Genomic DNA, 12,776 nt, shown 5'->3' with positions numbered 1-12,776 from the left:
TCTACGAGGTATAAGGTACATCCCTTGATTACTTCTTGATATTACTTTCACTTTTTAAACACTTTTATAACTGTTTTAATTACATCAATTTAAATTTTACCGCGCTGCACTGCAGTTGTCAGTCACTCTTTGTTATAATTTTTTAAAGGTTGCCTGCCTCTTGGCGAGATGTCAGTTTACACCTGATAATTCAAACTCCATTTTCTTTTGTGTGTCGGTTGGGCTAGGATGACCTGCTGGTAACTATTTGACCTTAAATTTTTAAAGTTGCATATTAGCATTCTACTCATTTAATGATGTTACCTAAAGTTAAAATGAAGTATGCTTAAATACTACTAAGTTTTTGGAAGTGAATCTGGTTTTTTCTTGGTTCATTCTTGACTTCAAAAAAAGCAAGCCGGCTTTTTTCCACTTGTTTTTTATATATGACTGTTACCACATGGTCTTGTCTTTGGCTGTACTAAAGTTTTTTAAATATTAACTATACACTTAAATGTTATATACTTTTACATTACGTTGGTTCATGGATAAGGTTTTTTTACTATGTACATCTTATCGTTTGCTACATGTCTTTTTAAGGTAACGCTAGTGCTTGTTTACCTCTCTTTTGGATGTTGTCTCTTATACCACTCTTTTTGTAGATGAACTGATGATGTCTACTGAGCAGTAGACGAAACGTCTTCAATAAATAGATGAAGTAGCTGAATTCTTTGTCTCTTTTTTCACCCACTTGACCGATAAAACCCTACACTTACGAGTGCTCCTTTGTTATATTGGAATTGACGGTCGTACTCCTTTATGATATATATATATATATATATATATATATATATATATATATATATATATATATATATATATATATATATATATATATATATATATAGTGACTGTACACCCCGATATGGGGCTAAGTCGCGAAAGCTTTCTAGATCCTATTTCTTAAGAGGATCAGCCCCTTTTGCTTATGTTATCTTCTTAACGATTTCTCTCCATTTTTTCCTATCTCTAGTTTTTCCCCGCCATTCTCTGACTCCTGCGTTTTTTAAGTCTTCTTCAACTTCTTGCAACCACTTTGATCTTGGTCTTCCTCTTTTCTTTCTTCCTCCTGGATTCCATTCTATCATAGCATATGTCACTGCTTCATCTCCTGCCCGCCAGATGTGACCTAACCATATAACTCTGCATTGCTTTATTTTGGTCACGATATCTTCTTTTAGTACTTTCTTAATCTCTGCATTTGTTCTGCTTCGATATTCATTTTGCTCTGTTATGATTGGTCCCAGTATGGTTCTCATGGTCTTTCTCTCCACTATTCTTAAGTTTTCTTCATCTTTTTTAGTCATCGTCATTGTTTCCGCTGCGTATAATAATATTGGTCTAATTATGGTGTTATACATTCTCATCTTGGTTTTAATAGGGAGTATTTTGCTTTTAAGTAGTGTTTTATTTGCAAAATAAGCTTTATTCGCTGCCAATATTTTTTCTTTTATTTCTGGTATTCTTTCACCCGTTTTGCTTATTGTCACTCCTAGGTATTTGAAATGTTCTACATCTTCAAACTCTGAATTTCCTATTTTGGTTTTTCCTTTTATTGCTGGTTTCCCTAGTCTTAATATTTTTGTCTTTTCTTCATTTAATCTGAGTCCCATTGTCTCCCCTTTCTCTTTTATTTCTTCTAGCATTTCTTTCATTATGTTTCTATTTTTTGCAATAATAACAATGTCGTCTGCATATGCGATTATTTGTCCACCTCTTGTTCTTAGGTTTCCTTTGTTTATATTTCGTAGTACATATTCTAAAGCTAGATTAAACAGTGTCGTGGATAAGACATCCCCTTGTTTCAGTCCTTTATTTATAATGAATTCATCTGTCTCGCCTCTTTGCGTCTTTATGCTAATTTTGGTAGTTCTCATTGTCATATTTATTAATTTTCTGAGTTTATGTGGGATTTTAAATTTTTCCAGGGCCATCATTAGTTGTTTTCTCTTAATCGAATTAAATGCCTGTTTGAAATCGATGAATAGCATTTCTAATTGCAGTTTGTATTCATTTGCTTTTTCCATTATTTGTTTTATTGTGTGTATAGCATATATTGTTGATCTTCCTTCTGTGAATCCACATTGGTACTGTCCCACTCTCTTCTTCGTGATCTTTGACAATCTTTTTCTTATTATTGAAGTCAATATTTTATATGTTGTGCTTAGTAGTGTTATTCCTTTATAATTTTCACAAATTTGTTGGTCTCCCTTTTTATGTATTGTTATTACCTGCCCTATCTCCCAGTCCTCTGGCATCTTCTCTTCCTTCCATATATTTTTCAATAGTGATAGTATTTTTTCCTTCAGTTCCTTTCCTCCATATTTTATAAGTTCCATGTTAATTTCGTCTTTTCCTGGAGCTTTTCCATTTTTGCTCTTCTGTATTACTTCCTCGAGTTCATCTATTGTTGGCTCTTTTGAGACTTCAATGTGTATTTCAAGCAAATTGCAGTAAAACACACCGTACACAAAAACACTAATGATAATGGTCTAAGACTACGTAACCTAGCAACAAGAACAAACATGATAATAAGCTCAACAAAATTTAAACACCCTAAAATGCATAAAGTAACATGGAGGTCACCTGATCAGAAAACGTATAGCCAAATTGATCACATACTAATAAACAAAAGAAAACAATCTTCAATGAAGGACGTGAGAACTGTCAGAGGTGAGTGTGCGGATTCAGACCACTATATGGTCGCAGCCACCATAAGACAAAAAGTTAAAATCCAAACTAAACAGAAAAATCAACAGAAAAAATGGAATGTCAATAAATTGCAGAATGCAGATATTAGAAAAAAATATGAAGAAGAAGTAACAGTGCAAATAAGAGAGAAATATAAAGCAGAGGACATCAAATCAGAATGGGACATGATCAAAAAGTCAATAGAAGAAGCTGCAAAAAAGCAGGTAAGCAAACACCAGAAGAAAACAAAAGACGATTGGTATAACAACGAATGTAAAGAACTAACAGCACAAAAGGTGCAAGCAAGAATTAAATGGCTGAGAACGGATAAAGAGGAAGACAGAGAAAGTTATGAAAAATTAAGAAATGACGCTAAGAAAATTATAAGACAAAATAAAAGAAGATGGGCAGATGAAAAGATGCAAGAAATAGAACAGGAAAGAACAAATAGAAACACGAAACATTTCTATAAAAATATTAAAGAACAAACCAAACAATACAAAGGTAAAACAAACGGAATAAAAAATAAAGAGGGAATAGTCATTGTAGAAGACAATAAATATAGGCAGGTATGGGAAGATCACTACAGAGAACTCTTGACGGAGGAATACACTGGAGAAGAAATGCACGAAGAAGAGGAAACGGTGGACGAAGAAGCAGAGGAAATACACATTAAAGTCTCAAAAGAGCCAGCAATAGATGAACTCGAGGAAGTAATACAGAAGAGCAAAAATGGAAAAGCTCCAGGAAAAGACGAAATTAACATGGAACTTATAAAATATGGAGGAAAGGAACTGAAGGAAAAAATACTATCACTATTGAAAAATATATGAAAGGAAGAGAAGATGCCAGAGGACTGGGAGATAGGGCAGGTAATAACAATACATAAAAAGGGAGACCAACAAATTTGTGAAAATTATAGAGGAATAACACTACTAAACACAACATATAAAATATTGACTTCGATAATAAGAAAAAGATTGTCAAAGATCACGAATAAGAGAGTGGGACAGTACCAATGTGGATTCACAGAAGGAAGATCAACAATAGATGCTATACACACCATAAATCAAATAATGGAAAAAGCAAATGAATATAAACTGCAATTAGAAATGCTATTCATCGTTGACTCCATGAGAAGTTTTATCTGCCTTCATTCATGGCTTATAAGCTCCGATTTAAAAATGTGCTAAATTTGTTATTTAAAATAAAATCTAGTTTGCACTTTTATTTTCAACAGGATTAGGCAAGTAATATCAGTAAATAAATTAAAATATGTTATGTTATGTTAAAATAATATTATTTTTTTCACAAATAAATACGTTTTAGAGTTTTAGAACTGATTGTAAAAAGCAATAGTTTTAAGTACCTGGGATCGGTATTACAGAGTAATGGGGAAATAGATGGAGATGCATGCAGTAGAATTAGGGCTGGATGGATGAAGTGGAAGGAAGCGAGTCTTGTGTTGTGTGACAGAAAAGTTCCAATGAAGCTGAAAGGAAAATTCTATAAAACAGCCATAAGACCGGCTATGATGTACGGAACTGAATGTTGGGCAGTGAAAAAAAAGTGGAACAACGAATGCATGTGGCGGAGATGAGAATGCTTAGATGGATGAGTGGAGTGACAAGAAAGGATAACATTAAAAATGAATATATTAGGGGAAGTCTAGGTGTGGCACCAATTGATGCCAAAATGAGAGAGCATAGGTTGAGATGGTTTGGTCATGTTCAACGTCGAGACGTTAATCATCCAATACGAAGGGTAGCTTCGCTACCCTTGAAGTGCAGATTCCTGGAAGGAGTAGGAGAGGAAGACCGAAGAAGACGTGGGGGGAGACGATTAGGCAGGATATGTTGGTAAAGGGGATTAATATTGATATGACCCAGGATAGAATTGTGTGGAGAAATGCAATTAGGGAAGCCGGCCCCGCATAGGGATAAGGCAAAGAGAATGATGAAATACGTTTTAGAGTTTTCATTACTAGTCATGACATTTCAAGATTTCTTGTTTTCTTGACAAGAAATCTTGGTATTGACATAAAATTTCTTGTCTTTTCTTGAAATCTAAAATTTCTTCTTGTCTTGATCTTGTCTTGAAATCAAAACAAGATCTTAAAATTTTCAAGAAGTTGGCGACCCCTAGGCAGTAGTAATGGTATGACGTTCTTAGACGTCATCTGCATTCAAAGGGTTAATAGAATGAAAAGGTTTGATTGTGGCGGCGAAAGAATTGTGCGCTGTTCATACTCCAAAGAGAGTATATTTCGCTAACTTGTGACATCTTTGTTTATTCAAAACGCTCAGTTTCCATGAAGCCCAACAAACGAAAATAAAGATGTTTTAAGGGAGAAACGCATTAGAGAGTCGCGGACGCGATTCGTCACGAACAAGACAGAAGACGACTTGAGATTATCATTAAAGATTGAATCAAAACCTTGTCTGGTCTGGTCCTGAATATGGTAGCACAAACTGTGTTTACATTTCAGTCCCGAAAAATCATCTTTTTCATAGCAGTTTATATCCAAATAAACTTGAAAATAAGCAAAAAGTAATAGTATATAGTGCAATTACCTTATGGGATAAAACAGTGAGTTTTTATCATTTTATTTATTCAAAACATTACAAAGCATACCGTTTGTAAGGTTAAGTGACGGCCGAAAGGCCAGCTATCAGAACCAGTTTTGATTCTACAACTGGTTCATAATAATTACTAATGAGTTTACTAAATGATACCAGATCCAACCTACATAACTAATTTATCAACAATCATGACTGAAGATCAACAACCTCAAAACAAAACCTCAGATTCCGCTGTGCTTAACAATACTTCAATTCAGTTCCCTTCAAAGCACCAATCAATTTTATTTAATGCACTGCCTAATACTAAAATAGAAGAGTACTTAATAGCACTTGACGAAGTTGTTCATCCACGGAATATTTTATTTTCATCAAGAATATCAAATAACAAAATATGTATTTATCTGTCCAGCGAATCCTTGGTGGAAAAATGTATGTCCGGGCCAGCAGAAATAACAATTAACGGCGAAAATCTGAAAGCACGAAAATTGATAACTCCGAACGAGAGATTGTTACTATCGGGTGCTTGCCCTTCTATTCCACATATTCTAATAGAGAATGAGTTAACCAAATTAGATCTTAAATTAATATCATCTTTAACCTTCCTTAGAATCGGTAGTCAACTTCCAGAATTTCAACACGTCCTCAGTTTTAGAAGACAAACTTATATTCAACCACTTGTAGATATAGACCTTCCTTCTTCTTTCTTAATTTCATATGAACAAACTTCGTATCGCATATTTTTAAGTTTAGATAAACCTTCTTGTTTTGTCTGTAAGGGAGCAGGTCACATTGCAGCAAATTTTTCAGATCATAATCAACAAAATGATTCCTCTCATATCTAACACCAACCACAAGAACCAATACAAGAACAACCACAAGAATCCCCTCAGTCTATTCCATCACCCTTGGAAATGGAACCAAATCATCCAGTCAGTAATTCTAGTGCCGAACCTTCACTTAACCAACAAGCAGATACTACTCGTAATTTAATAGCCCCCGTATTAATTATGGAAACTAATTGTATATCTAAGGATCAGTCAACGACCAATAAGAGAACAATTTCGGAAATTAATACTTCTCCATCTCCCACTGAAGAATTAAATAAAGAATTTAAAATACCAACACAAACCAAAAAGAAACAAAAAAAGCAAACTGAATCTACCACATCAATTCAGGAAATAATGATGCCAACAAAAACAGTATTTCACGATAAGTCAAATAATTTAAACTTAACATATGAACAAACTCTTGACTTTTTTGAAAATTATACTAGCTCGACTGATCCATTGAGTTTACTACAAACATACACAACGGATATACCCAACTTTATTTTCATGCTATCAACAATTAAGCCGTATTTTACAGAAAAAAGCATGAAAACTAAATGCACTAAATTAATAAACAAAATCCAGAAAATGCAAGACGATCCCGCTTAGCAAGATAGTGATTGTTTGGCAAATTCAGCTCCAGAAATAAACTAAAATCTTCGATCCGATACTACTGTTTACGCACATTTATAATGATATCTGATAATACGAACCAGTACGCCAATGCGGCTAATATTAATACAATATTATATGGTTCATTTTTTACTACCACGCGCTCTCAAGCAGAGGGGACTGAAGGTTGAAGTTCACCAAAGGCAGATTCCAGAACCCCATTCAAGTCAAAACATTCAGAGAAGCAACACACATAATAACCTTTCATTTTCTGTTACATTATCTAGTTATACTCAATATACGTTTAAATTCAAAAATATTAACAAGTGCCAAGTGATTTATTATTTATGACCACCCCGTCAACCTTTTTCTTCAACTTCGTAAAACAAACAACTATAATGGAATGTTAACGGGTTTTATCCCCGTTTAGAAATGCTTAAACATTTATGTTCAATAATCTCACCATCAATAATATGTTTACAAGAAACAAACTTTAAAGGACATCATAGTTATGACATGAAGAATTATTCTTGTTTCTATAAAAACCGAGACAACGCAAACATCGCTAGTGGAGGAGTTGCTACGTATGTGAACAAAAAATATGAATCGGAAGCATTAGTAATCAATAGTAATTTAGAAGTAGTAGGAGTATCAGTGTCCTTTGCCCAAAAAATGAATATCTGTAATATTTATATTCCACCTGACTTGTGACTTACCTATCACAGAAGCAGATATTTCAGAGGTATTAGATCAGATTCCCACTCCCAGGATAATCGTTGGTGATTTTAACAGCCATAATCCGATATGGAGAGCTCTTGGAATAAATTCCAAGGGAAAAATTTTAGAAAACATAATTACCTCAAAAAACCTAAACTTGCTGAATGATGGACAATCAACAAGATATAATATTCATACAGGTACTTCATCGGCTATCGACCTGTCATTATGTGATCCTGTACTGTCAGCAAAGTTTTCATGGGACGTGAATCCGTTTTTATTTGGAAGTGATCATTATCCTATGAAAGTCTCTTTTAACAGTAATTATGAAGATACTAATACAACTCCAATTCCAAAATAGAATCTAAAGAAAGCCGATTGGTATTTATTCAAAAAGTATATTCAACAGAACTGCCATACCTTAAAAGAAGTCACCGAAAATCATCATATGGATCAACTTTTGAATTCGTTTATTTCATTAATCCATCTTGCCGGTGAAAATCATATAGGTAAAACATAAACTCTACATAAAAGAAATTCATTACCATGGTAGAACGCAGAGTCTACTGACATAATAAAGAAATATAAAAAATCCTTTAACAAATTGAAACGTCACAAAACACTTGAAAATACTATAAGAAGTTACGGGCTCAAGCTAGATATATAACTTAAAAGAACAGAAAAAAATCTTGGCAAGAATTTATGTCTTCTATTAATTCCACTATGCCTATAAGCACCGTATGGGAAAAAGTTAGAAAACTATCTGGAAGTAATACCTATAAAATGATCCCATTTCTATGCAAAAACAAAGAGATAGTAATATCTAATAACGAAATAGCAGATTTATTAGCAAAACAATTTGAAATGAACTCCAGCAATAACAACTTTTCTAAAGAATTTATTAATACCAAGATGATTTCAGAAAATAAATTAATAGATTTTAATTGCATTGAAGATAATCCTCTTAATATAACATTTACCATGGAAGAGCTTAATCACTAGGGAGCGGATTTTATGCGAAATGCATATTGCATGCATATTTCGCATATTTGAGAACTTTACTAAATTTTGCATATTTTTAATGAAATATGCATATTTTGTGCCTATTTAAAAACATTAAGTCCAAAAAAAAATTTAAATTTTTTAATTCGACACAAAATATTTCCCCGCACAGGCTGTCCTATCTATTAATTCGAGAACTACCTGAATCTGCTCATTCACTGCCTTTTCATTTTTTCTTAGAAAATACCCGATCTTTACACAAAGTACTTAAAGTGCTTATAGTACGCCGTTACAAAATGACTGTAGGATGTTAAAATGATGAAGGATGGTTTACCAAGAAATCCGAATTTTATTTACTTTTATTATATTTAGTACAATTTGTATCCCATTTAGTAGGTGCTAAAAATTGAAATATTCATGCTTTGGAACAAATCCCGTCTTTAAAACTTTGAAATTTTGAAATTGATTTTGATGCAGAATTTTCGGCGTTAACAAGTTATTTTAAGTACGCCCCAATTACTTATGTTGATGTTGAAATGAGTTTTTCAAGTTATAAAAATATTTTATCTGATCAAAGAAAATGTTTCCTCGTAAAAATTTGGAAAAACACATTGTAGTGAATTATTATAATCGAAGATATACATATATAGTGATATTGTGGTTTTATTTTAAATAGGAAACTATTGGTATCACTTTTTGTAAAAAATGTGAATAAATTGCATATATAAAAAATAATGATTTTATTTGAAAGATAATAAATAAGATTGCCCCCCCCCCTATAAAAGAATCCCCTAGAATAGAATAGAACAGAAAATTTGTGGTTTCTCGAAATGCGCATTTTTTGATTTTTTGTGCATATCTTGCGCATATTTCGTAATTTTTTACTGCATATATATGCGCATATTTCATCAAAATTGATCGCATATAAATCCGCTCCCTATTAATCACTCTTTACGTACCAGCAAAAAATCGGCGCCAGGACCAGACGATATTCCTGTTAGTTTCTTACAAAATCTACCAGATAATGGAAAACAATATCTTCTTAACCTATACAAACCTATTACCTATATAACCTATATAACCATTACTAAAACCAAATAAACCACGAACTGATCCCGAATCATATAGGCCAATTTCGCTTACCAATACAATGTGTATAATCTTTAAAAAAATGGTGAATAATATACTAAGGTGGTTTTGGAAAATAATAACTTAATAATCAATGAACAAAGCGGCTTTCGCAGGAACAGATCCACTATAGATAATTTAATTGACCTTGAATCCGAGATAAATGAATCGTTTGCAATTGGACAGGAATGTCTCTCGTTTTTTTTCGATATAACAAAAGCGTTATGGCGTTATGGGCATGGCTTGGAGATACGACATTCTTAACACACTAAGTCATTGGGGCGTCAAAGGTAACATGTTATATTTTATTCAAAATTTTCTTAGTAAGAGACAATTTAAGGTTAAGATAAATGGTACACTATCCAGCACTAAGACGAAACAAATGGAATACCTCAAGGATCTCTAGCTAGTACAACACTATTCTTAGTAGCAATAAACAAATATCTTAGAAAACTTTCCAAAACTTGTTAAAGCGAGATTATACGCTGACGATTTAGTTATATATTCAAGAGGAAAACATATTCTTTCTATACAGAAAAACTTACAATGCGCATTAAATCACCTTGAAAACTGGTCAAAAGCTGTGGGATTGCAAGTCTCTACAAACAAAACTAAATGTATTTTTTTATTTAGAAAGTACAGCCGCATCCACCTTGATGGTGATTAGCGGCGGCTACAGAATACAATGCTAAATTCTATAAAATATTCCTGTGGATTTTAGAAATTTTGTAATATTGTCCGTTGAACAATTAGTGCCCAATAAATTACTTATACAGTTAGGTATGTTAAACATGGCGCGATAATTGGCAAAACGGGGGCATACAATTAACAAGTGATTAACAGTAATTTGTAAACGACATATTTCACATACAGGTGGATCGCTTTTAGACAGTAAATATGAATGAGTAAGTCTCGTGTGTCCACTTCTCAATCGAGTTATCACCAGCTGTTCTCTTCTGTTACGAGTTGACGGTTCGCAGGCTGTAATGTAATTTTTAATTAGTCTCAGTGAAGTTTGAGACGATTGCCATTCGTTTTTCCACTTGCATAAAACACGATTCTTAAAGTAAGCTTTTATATCACTCGCGGTATTTCGATACTCATCTTTTTCTATATCGGCACATACGACAATTTCACTCGCGCACTGGTCAGCTTTTTCGTTGCCTGCAATGCCAATGTGGGATGGTATCCATATAAATCTGATTCGTCTAGCGTTTTCTTGAGCCTGCATCAGTTCGAATTTAATGTGTTTCTCAATAGGACCTTTAGGATAGATCTGTTTAAGGGTTTGAAGAGCGCTTAGTGAGTCACTTAAGATAACTGAATTAGAAATGTCATTAGAATTGATATGCATGATAGCTTTGAGCACTGCAGAGAGCTCAGCAGAGAAAATCGAAAAGTAGGATGGGAGACGAAATTGATAAGCATTGCTTGGGGTAACGAAGGCAGCACCTACTCCTCTCTCACACTTTGATGTGTCTGTAAAGATTTTGTAACAATACTCATAATTCTCTTTGAGAATTAAATCTAGATGGTGCTGGATCTCTGCATGACTATTAATATGTTTGTCGAATTGGGTTAGCGCAGTATTTATATTGGGAATATTAATTAACCAAGGTGAGGGGTTTTTAATATTGATTGGAAGAATATCTGGGAATTCGACGTCGAGACATCTCAGGTAACACCGTGCTCGCTCGTAATAAGGTTTGTGTTTAGTACTATTGGTAGAGAGATTTATATATTTATTAGTAAATGTGTTATTGAAAAGAGGTTTGTTTGCGTTTGAAGCTATTGACGTTGCATGTGACAGAGTTAAGGAAGTTCGTCGATGTTATAAGGAAGGCTCTCCACTTTCACTATATAAACTTTCTACAGGTGATGTCCGGAATGCACCAAGAGATAGTCTAAGTGCTGTATTGTGTACAGAGTCTAGAGAGATAGTCTAAGTGCTGTATTGTGTACAGAGTCTAGCTGTTTCAATAATGTGGGGGATGCAGAGGCGTAGGCGATTGATCCATAATCTAGTTTTGATCTTATTAACATTCTGTAGATAGTTAGCAGAGTGGAGCGATCAGGGCCCCAATATCTATTTGACAATGTTATCATTAGATTAAGTTTCTTATTACAAGTCAATACTAACTGCCTAATATGTTCTTTCCAAGTAAGTTTTTATCAAACCACATACCCAAGAATTTCACACATGGTTTGAATGAAAGCGGTGTATTGAAAATTTTGAGATTAGGATTATTTGTAAGGTTCTTTTTAAAGAACACCATACCTATGGTTTTTGTAACTAAGAATTGAAAGCCTGTATAGCGAGACCATTCTTCGAGATTGTGTAAAAAACTTTGGAAAACTGTTGAAATTAAATTGATATCCTTGCCTTTTACGTAAACGACCAAGTCATCTGCATATAAGCGTGCTTTTAAAGGTTTCATGGGGTTTCCGATTATATCACTAATGGCGATTAAGAATAGTGTAGGGCTGATAATTAAGCCTTGGGAATCCCATTTTCTTCCTCTTGTTTTTCGGAATAGTGGCTGTTAATTCTTACACAAAACGACCTATTCTCTAGAAAGTTCTTAATATAGTGAAGACAATTTCCACGAATATTCCACGACTGTAACTTTCTTAAGATGTTGTATCTCCAGCATGTATTAAACGCTCTTCTAAGTCAAAAAATACGGCAATACAATGTTGTTTCGTTGCCAGGGATTCGTGAATATTACTTTTCAGATCTAATATGGTGTCTATCCCAGATAAGTTTTGTCGAAAACCATTTTGTTCATTTATAAGTAGGTTTGAACTTTCTAGCTGCCATATCAGACTTGAATTGATAATTTTTTCTAATAGATTGCCCATTGCACAAGTTAGGCTTATTTGTTGTAATATTAAGATGACATCTGACAGCAGTGTCTATGGACGGTTGTCAGCGGTCACGGGGCATGGCATCGCCCTTGGACGGGAGAGGGGTTCGATGTTCGATGTGGAACAACAACAATGTTTATAACCTTGCTTATTCAATAAAGTTCTTTATTAACAATCTGGTAATCACTAATTACTACATGGTGTCAGGTGAAAAACATCAGAAACATAAAGAGGAAAGAATAGTGTTTTTGTGAACACAGGAAAAATAAAAACCACTTTGAGGTTGAGCTTTAAAGAAAAAAGGCCACGT

The sequence above is a fragment of the Diabrotica virgifera genome, chromosome 9, assembly GCF_917563875.1.
Source record: "Diabrotica virgifera virgifera chromosome 9, PGI_DIABVI_V3a".
NCBI lineage: Eukaryota > Metazoa > Arthropoda > Insecta > Coleoptera > Chrysomelidae > Diabrotica > Diabrotica virgifera.
This window is presented reverse-complemented; position numbering follows the sequence as displayed.